This window comes from Solanum tuberosum, unplaced genomic scaffold (genome assembly GCF_000226075.1).
Source record: "Solanum tuberosum cultivar DM 1-3 516 R44 unplaced genomic scaffold, SolTub_3.0 scf00012, whole genome shotgun sequence".
Taxonomy (NCBI): Eukaryota; Viridiplantae; Streptophyta; class Magnoliopsida; order Solanales; family Solanaceae; genus Solanum; species Solanum tuberosum.
Window position 1 is genome coordinate 2,240,037 of NW_006238937.1, and position 8,825 is coordinate 2,248,861.

The 8,825-nt window shown below is 38.4% G+C and overlaps 1 pseudogene; it reads left to right on the forward strand.

Annotated features, from left to right (window-relative positions):
• Positions 1–7,765: 7,765 nt before the first annotated feature.
• LOC107062602 (gibberellin 20 oxidase 2-like) lies at positions 7,766–8,364 on the forward strand (annotated as a pseudogene).
• The last annotated feature ends 461 nt before the right edge of the window (positions 8,365–8,825 follow it).

Here is an 8,825-nt window from a genome sequence, read left to right on the forward strand (position 1 = left end):
GTAGTATTGAGCACCGATATGCGGGATAGTTCAGAGAACTCCGAGCCTCCATAAACCATGTAGCCATCATGGGTAGAAAATGGTCATACTTTTTAGATGATTCAATTAGTGCTTTTTAGCATAGACTAGTGGATCCACTCAGTAGTTCAGGTTCTATACCCCCGGCAAGGTATAGGAAGGCCCTAGAAGTGTGAGGCAAAATGATGTATCATCACGACAACTCTTAAGTGATGGTTGTCAGTTAGAGAAACTTCCACAACAGTACTTTGTATTTTTATATACATCAGAAATATTTGTATTTTCATATACAAACAGAGTTCATATTATATCTTTGCATACATACAAAGTTATTATTGTATTTCGAAATACACAGAGTTCAAACCATGCTTTAAAGCTTTTCTTTATACTTTATTTATATACACTACTTTATATTGAAATCAGTTCAGTTAAGTTGAGTTGATCCAGGTAAGTTCTTCCGATCCTTTCATGCTTATATCTTGTTTTAGAATTCCCCTCGCATACTCGTACATTCAATGTACTGATGCCATTTGACTTATGATGCAGAAACAGGTAACCAGGATCAGCATCCAACACATCGTTAATCCAGTTGAGCACTCAAAGTCAGTTGGTGAGCCTCCTTGCCTTCTGGAGGATCCCTTTGGTTATGTTTTATTTTAGTGCTTGCTTATTTCAGTTGTTAGGATGATCGGAGGTCTTGTCCAGACATCCCTCAGAGCTTCGAGGCTTCATAGATAGAGTTAGTTGATCTTAGTTCATGAGTCTTTACTTTCCTTTTTAGTTAAGTTGAGCCTTGAGTTGCCACTTTGGCAGTGAATGTTATTTATTACATTCTTAGTTATTTATTGAGTAGTTCAGTGTGCTATTTTAAAAGTATTTACCTTGAGTAAAATCTTCCGTTGAGTAAGAAAGCCAGGCCAGGGTTCGCTTGGGGCCAGCAATAATTCTTGAGTGCCAGTCCCACCCAAGGTTTAGGATCAGAGCGTGACAACACCGGTTTTGAGTTTGACTGTGGTTGAGAAAGCTTTCTTGGGGCATTTCTTTCTCCGTGAGCTAAGAGAAGCCAATGTATGGGAATTCCTTACCCTTAAGCAAGAACTTATGAGTGTTCATGAGTACAGTTTGAAGTTCACCCAACTTTCCCAATATGCTCTAAAGATGGTTGTTGATATGAGGAGCAGGATGATTATGTTTGTTGCTGGGTTGTCTCGTTTGTCATGAGGGCAAGGCAGTGATGCTTATAGGGGACATGGACATAGCGAGACTTATGGTTTATGTGCACCAGGTTGAGGAAGAGAATCTGAGGGATATAGTAGAATTTTAAAACAAGAAACTAAGACATGGAATGAGTCTGGGCAGCAAAGGAGTAATGTGAACCGGTCTTCCTTTCAACATAAGAAAAAGGGAACTGCTCCATGATCTGCTAGTGCATCTGCACCAAGGAACAAAGGTGAGTATAATGGTTAGAATTTGTAGAATTTCAAAGCTAGACCTGCTGAGTTTCAGGGAAGTGTGGCACAAGGAGGTAATTGGGCTCCTACATGTGCTATGTGTTGTAGGAACCACCCAGGCGAGTGTTGTGACGTCACTACTGGTTGTTTCAAATCTGGTCAAGATGGTCACTTCATGAAACATAGAACCCAATTTTCTTCAGTTGCTCCACCACACAGGGCTGCACCTAGAAGAACTACTTCAGGGACTGGCAGAAGAGCGAACTACCTATATGCTATCACTAGTCGTTAAGAGCAAGAGATTTCTCCAGATGTTGTCACTGGTATGATCAAAGTCTTTACTTTTGATACTTATGCTTTGCTAGATCCAGGGGCAAATCTATCTTTTCTGACTCCATATGTTGCGATGAATTTTGATGTTCTTCATGAGAAACTTCTTGAGCCCTTCAGTGTTTATACACCTGTTGGTGAGTCAATTCTAGCTGAGAGAGTCTAGCGTGATTATGTTATTTCCGTCAATCACAAGAGCACCATGGGTGATTTAGTTGAGTTAGACATGGTAGATTTTGATGTTATTCTGGGTATGGGCTAGCTTCATGCCTGTTATGCCTTCATTGTTTGTAGAACTCGAGTTGTTAAGTTCCAAATTCATAATGAGCCAGTTATAGAGTGGAGTAGTAGTTCAGTAGTACCGAAGGGTCGTTTCATTTCATACCTTAAGGCTAGAAAGTTAGTTTCCAAGGGGTGTGTCTATCACTTAGTCAGAGTTAATGATTATAGTGTTGAGAAACCTCCTATTTATCAGTTCTAGTTGTGAGTGAATTTCCAGAGGTCTTTCTAGACGATCTTCCTTGAGTACCTCCTAAGAGAGAAATAGATTTTGGTATAGATCTTCTTTCCAATACTCATCCTATATCTATTTCACCATATAGGATGGCACCAGCAGAGTTAAAGGAGCTAAAAGAGCAGTTGAAAGATCTCCTAGAGAAAGGCTTTATTCGACCAAGTGTCTCACCTTGAGGAGCTCTGGTCTTATTTGTGAGGAATACGGATGGTTCTATTAGATTATGTATAGTTTACCGTCAGTTGAACAAGGTTACTATCAAGAATAAGTATCCTCTTCCGAGAAGTAAATATCTCATCGATCAACATCAAGGTTCCACTTGTTTCTCCAAGATAGACCTCAGATCTGGCTACCACCAGTTAATAGTAAGGGAATGTGATATTCCAAAGATAGCTTTCAGAACCCATTATGGTCATTATGAGTTTCTGGTCATGTCGTTTGGTTTAACCAATACACCAGCAATATTCATGGACCTTATGAATAGAATATTCAAGCCTTATTTATATATATTTGTTATCGTGTTCATTGATGACATTCTAATCTATTCAAGGAATGATGAAGATCATGCTAGCCATCTCAGAATAGTTCTCCAAACTCTAAAGGATATAGAGTAATATACTAAGTTCTCTAAATGTGAGTTTTCTCTTTAGTCTCTAGCATTCTAAGGTCACATTGTTTATGATGATGTAAATAGAGTTGATACCCAGAAACTAAAGGGAGTGCAGAATTGGCGAATACCCACATCTCCAACTGATATTAGGAGTTTCTTGGGGTTGGCTGGATATTATAGAAGGTTCGTAGAGGGGTTCTTATCTATTTCCTCCCCTTTGACCAAGTTGACTAAGAAAAAAGTGAAGTTTCAATGGTCTGAAGCTTGTGATAAAAACGTTCAGGAATTGAAAACTAGGTTGAGTACTGCCCCAGTATTGACCTTACTAGAGAGTACGCAAGGGTTTGATTTATATTGTGATGCACCCAGAGTTTGTTTGGGTTGTGTGTAATGCAGAATGGTAAAGTTATAGCTTATGCCTCCAAAGAACTGAATGTTCACGAGAAGAATTATCCAACCCATGATCTAGAGTTGGCTGTCGTAGTATTTTCTTTAAAATTTGGCATCATTATCTTTATAGTGTTCATGTTGATCTGTTCACTGAGCACAAAAGTCTTCAGACAGATGAGGTTATTAGAGTTACTCAAGGATTATGACATGAGTATTCTATACTACCCATATAAGACTAATGCTGTTGTTGATGCCTTGAGCAGGTTGGTTATGTGTAGTACCGCCCATGTTGAGGAAGAAAGAGAGAGTTAGCGAAAGATGTGCACCGGCTTACGGGGTTAGGAGTTCGACTAATGGATTCCACAGAAAGAGGAGTGGTGGTGATGAATGGGGCTGAATCATCATTAGTGTCTGAAGTTAAAAAGAAACAAGACCAACATCCTATTTTTCTTGAATTGAAGGCAAATGTTCATAAGCAAAATGTGATGACTTTTGAACAAAGGGAAGATGGGGTATTGAGGTATCAAGGTAGGTTGTGTGTACCAAGGGTTCATAAACTCCAAGAGAGGATTATGGAGGAAGCTCATATCTCCAGATATTCCATTCATCCGAGTTCCACAAATATGTATCGTGATTTGAGAGAAGTATATTGCTGGAATAGTATGAATAAGGATATTGCTTAGTTCATTGCTAAATGCCCGAATTGTCAACAAGTTAAAGTAAAGCATCAAAGGCGTAGTGGTATGACTCAGAATATAGATATTCCATTGTGGAAGTGGGAGATAATCAATATGGACTTTATTACTGGTTTGTCGCGGTCTCGCAGGCAACATGATTCCATTTGGGTGATTGTTGATCGAATGACAAAATCAACCCACTTTTTGCTAGTAAACTCTACCCATTTAGCAGAGGATTATACCAGGTTATATATTCAACAGGTAGTAAGACTTCATGATGTTCAAGTTTCCATTATTTCAGATAGAGGTGCACAATGTACTGCATAATTTTTGAAGTCAATCCAGAAAGGTTTGGGTTCAAAGGTGAACTTGAGTACTTCTTTTCATCCTCAGATAGATGGTGAAACAAAGTTCACTATTCAGACCTTAGAAGATATGTTGAGGGCGTGCATAATTTATTTCAAGAGTAATTGGGATGATGACCTACCCCTCATTGAGTTTGCGTGTAACAATAGTTATCACTCTAAAATCCGCATGGCTCCTTATGAAGCTCTTTATGGGAGGCGATGCAGATCTCTTATTGGACGATTTAAGGTTGGTGAAGCTAGGTTGATAGGACCAGACTTAGTTCATCAAGCTATGGAGAAGGTTAAAGTTATTCAAGAGAGGTTGAAAACAACGCAGAGTCATCAGAATTCTTACACTGATGTTAGGAGATGGGAGTTAGAGTTTGAAGTAGATGATTGGGTATAATTGAAAGTTTCAACCATGAAGGGTGCTATGAGATTTGTTAAGAAGGGGAAGATTAGCCCCCAATATATTGGCCCTTATAGAATATCCAAAAGGATTGGTAATGTAGTTTATGAGTTGGAACTACCACAAGAGTCAATAATGGTCCATCTAGTATTTCATATTTCCATGTTGAAGAAGTACATGGGAGATTCTTCACTTATCATACCTACTGAAGATATTGGTATCAAGGATAGCTTATCTATGAGGAGATTATTATTCAATTATTAGACCGCAAGGTTCGCAAGTTGAGAACCAAGGAATTAGCATCAGTCAATGTTCTTTGGAGAAATCAGTTTGTTGAGGAAGCTACTTGGGAAGCTAAGGAGGACATGAAGAAGAGATATCCACATCTCTTTGAGCCCAGAGAAATTCCAGATCAAGGTACTAATTCTCTTTTAGTACTCTTTCATTGATATACTGCATGTGTTAGATTTGCTTGTTGGGTGTTTGAGCTTAATGTTAGATGTTTCGCCCTAAGCCTGTACGAGTAATCTCATTCAAGGATGAATGTTCCTGAGGGGAAGATATTGTAACACCTTGCTATTTGAATGAACTAGAAAGAACTAGAATTTGAAAGAAACCATATTTGGAAATAATCTGATTTGGAAAGTTTGACAAGTTGATCTAAGCATGAGTTTTGGGTCATCTTCAAACGAGAATGACTCCTAACACAAGATGAGTTATGTGGGTTACAATATACCGTAAGAAATATCTGTGAAGCATCTTTTCAAAGCCACCGAGTTTGCTCATTTTCGAGTTCATATGAGTGAGATATGCCCATTGGAAGTCAGGCTGTCTAGATAAGGAAAGTCAATCGGATATTAGAAGGGTATTATGGTCTTTTCAATACCCAATTAATTAAATTTATTTTTGGTAATTAATTTGGGGTCTAAACTGAATCATTTTAGTTTACGCTTCATAAAATTAAGTTAGGGTTTTGAGAGAAGAGAAAAGAAGAGGAGAAAAGAGGAGAAGAATCAAGGATTCGTCGCGTTCTTGAAGTTAAGCTTACGGATTTAGCCAAGGGTTGATCCCTACGGGGTATGTTAGATCACATAGCGTTGGGGTCATTCACCCACATGCCAATCATGATTTGATTCCGTGAAATTTTGTTCTTGAAAGTATAGAAATTGAGTTCTTGATGGATTTTGTCGAAGTTACTATAGGGATCTTCATTGTTGATGTTGTTGAGAAGTTCTTGAGTTAAATTCATGAAATTTGATATTGTTTTGAATGGATCCTCGTATACCTCGGTTGTGTATGCGAATTCTAAGCGTTTGGGGAAGAAACCAACTGAATCCAGAGGGTTTAGAGTTTAAAAATGAGCAAGAAATTTCATAAAAAACTTGGTGAAGGGGACTAGGGCGCCGCGCCACTCAGAGCACCCCAACCCAGTTTATGATGTTTGCCCTCTGGTGCCATTCAGATCGCCAGGGTCTCCAGGTCTCCTACCCTTTCCCACTTCTTTCCATTTCAGTTCCCTTGAATCGTACATTTGTTTCCTAGTTTATTTATACACTATAAGGTACGTATAAACATCATCATATCATCTATAACATTAGATCATGGCCCTTGAATCCATAAATCAAATTTAAGGTAGAGCTAAGAGTCAAGTCAAGAGAGTTCTTAGAATCTTTTCAAAGTCTATTACAATCATTTTAAACTTTTTTTTAAAAGACATAAGCATCGAGTTGAGAAAAAGTATAGCTGAGTTCATTTCTTTAAAAATGATGTATGTGGACTAAGTACTCCCAAAGAGCAAATGTTTTCACATTTAAGATGAGAGGAAACACTGATTTCCAAACGAGTTTTCATGAATAGTTTTGAGTTCCATCTATTTTAAGAGATAAGATTTTTGAGTAATAACATCAAATCACAGAGAAAGTGTTACGTTTATAAACATATGAGCTACGTATTTTGGGAGTATTATTGAGCATCGATATGGGGACGAGTCCATAATAACTCAAGTCCCCATAAAACATGTAGCCAACGTGGGTAGAAAGGGTCAGAATTTTTAGATGATTCCTTAATGCTTTTTCGCATAGACTAGTGGATCCACTTAGTTGAGGCGTTCTATATCCCTACAAGTTGTAGGATAGTACTGGCAGCATAGGTGAGACATTGTATCATCACATAGCTCATAGTGATGGTTGTTGGTTAGAGAAACTCCCATGGAAATATGTTACTTTATTATATATGTATATTGACTTGTTACGTATTGTTTTAAATGTTTTATATTAAATCCACCTTTACTGTTGTTTAATTCTGCATTAGAGTTGAGTATTCAAGAGTTGAGTAAAGCCGAGGTAAGTGTTCTTTAAAAAATCAGTTCAAGTTTATGTCGTGTTTAGTTTTCCCCTCGCATTCTTGTACATTTAATGTACTGATTCCACTTGTCCTGCATCATTTTATGATGCATGTACAGGTAACCAGGATCACCATCTAGCCCCTCGTCGATCCAGTTGAGCACTCAGAGTCTGTTGGTGAGCCTACTTGCTTTTTGGAGGATCCCTTTCTGCATTGTATTTTGTATTTCAGTTTTTACGATGATTGGGGGTCTTATCCCGACATTCCTTATTGCTTTAGGGGCTTCATAGATGGAAAACTATAATTTGTTAGTCTTTCCATTCTCAATTGTTTATGTTAAAACGTGAGTTGCCATTTTGGCCAGACGAATATTTATTACAAGGCATTCTAAGTTATTGCATGAGTATCTTTTGAGACTGGTTATTATTGATTAAGTCTTCTGCTAAAATTTAAGTCAGGCCAAGGGTTCACTTTGGGCCAACAAAGGTTCTCGAATGCCAGTCCCGCCCAGGGTGTAGTCTCGGGGAGTGACATAATCCTCACAATGAACTACTTCTAAGCATACTTAAGCCCTATATAATCCTTCATTTTGGCTCCTCACAATGAACTACTTCTACATCCTTTTCCCCATTTTGACATATTACACAAGAAAGAAAAAACCAAACCCTTGCTTGCAATGACCACTTATAGTATAATCACAAATGAAAAATCACCTCTGCTTGGTGAGGAAAAACCATTGAATTTTCATGCATCCCATATGAAAAATGATTCCAACATTCTCATACAATAAATATGTCCGGATGGCGAGAAGCCTTGTGTTGTAGCACAAGAACTTCATGTTCCCCTTTATTGACTCAAGGGGTTTCTTTTCTGCTGACCCTGTTGCCACCCAACAAGCATCTAGGCTTGTTGGTAAAGCGTGCAGGAGTCATGGTTTCTTTCTTGTAGTGAACCACAAAGTTGATTCTAATCTCATCTCTAATGCTCATCGTTACATGGACATGTTCTTTGACATGCCTCTCTGTGAAAAGAAAAAAGCTCAAAGGAAAATTGGTGAACATTGTGGTTATGCCAGCAGCTGTACTGGAAGGTTTTCTTCAAAGCTTCCTTGGAAAGAGACACTTTTTATGATACTCTACTCATGAAGGCTCATCTCACATAGTTGAGGAGTATTTCCAAAGAACATTGGGTGAATGTTTTAAAAATCTCGGGCAAGGACAAATGACTATCTTTCCTAGCAAACCCAACGCGAAATCAGCCATGCGAAACCCATAACCTAGCAGCCTAAATGATCACGTTGCCGTCTCCTTTTTCCCCCTTTTCACGGAGTCGTAGGCCTGCTCAACAGTCCCATCCTTTGCCTTGAAAAGGAGTAAAGAAATTCAAATTTGAACTCCCCCGCTCCCAATAGACCTTAGTTTTTCTGGTTAAATAAAGCTTTCATCCTCACTGTTTTAAGGCAGCAGCTCACCTCTTAAGAAGAGGATTTTGGACATAAAATAATAAAAACAATAAATCCTAAAGGAGGGAAAGATACAAAAAAAAAACTCTCACAGTCCTTGGTTTATCGGCAACCTGAGGTTGGTCTTTTTTTTTTTCTTGTGTTTTGGTGTTAATTCTCTACTTTTAGAACCGAATTCGTATTGGTGTAAAAGCTTCACGGTCAAGGTCGTTGTCCTAGTCTCTCTACCCGGAAAACGGTAATTTCTCCCCCATTTAGTTTCTCTCTGTTCTGC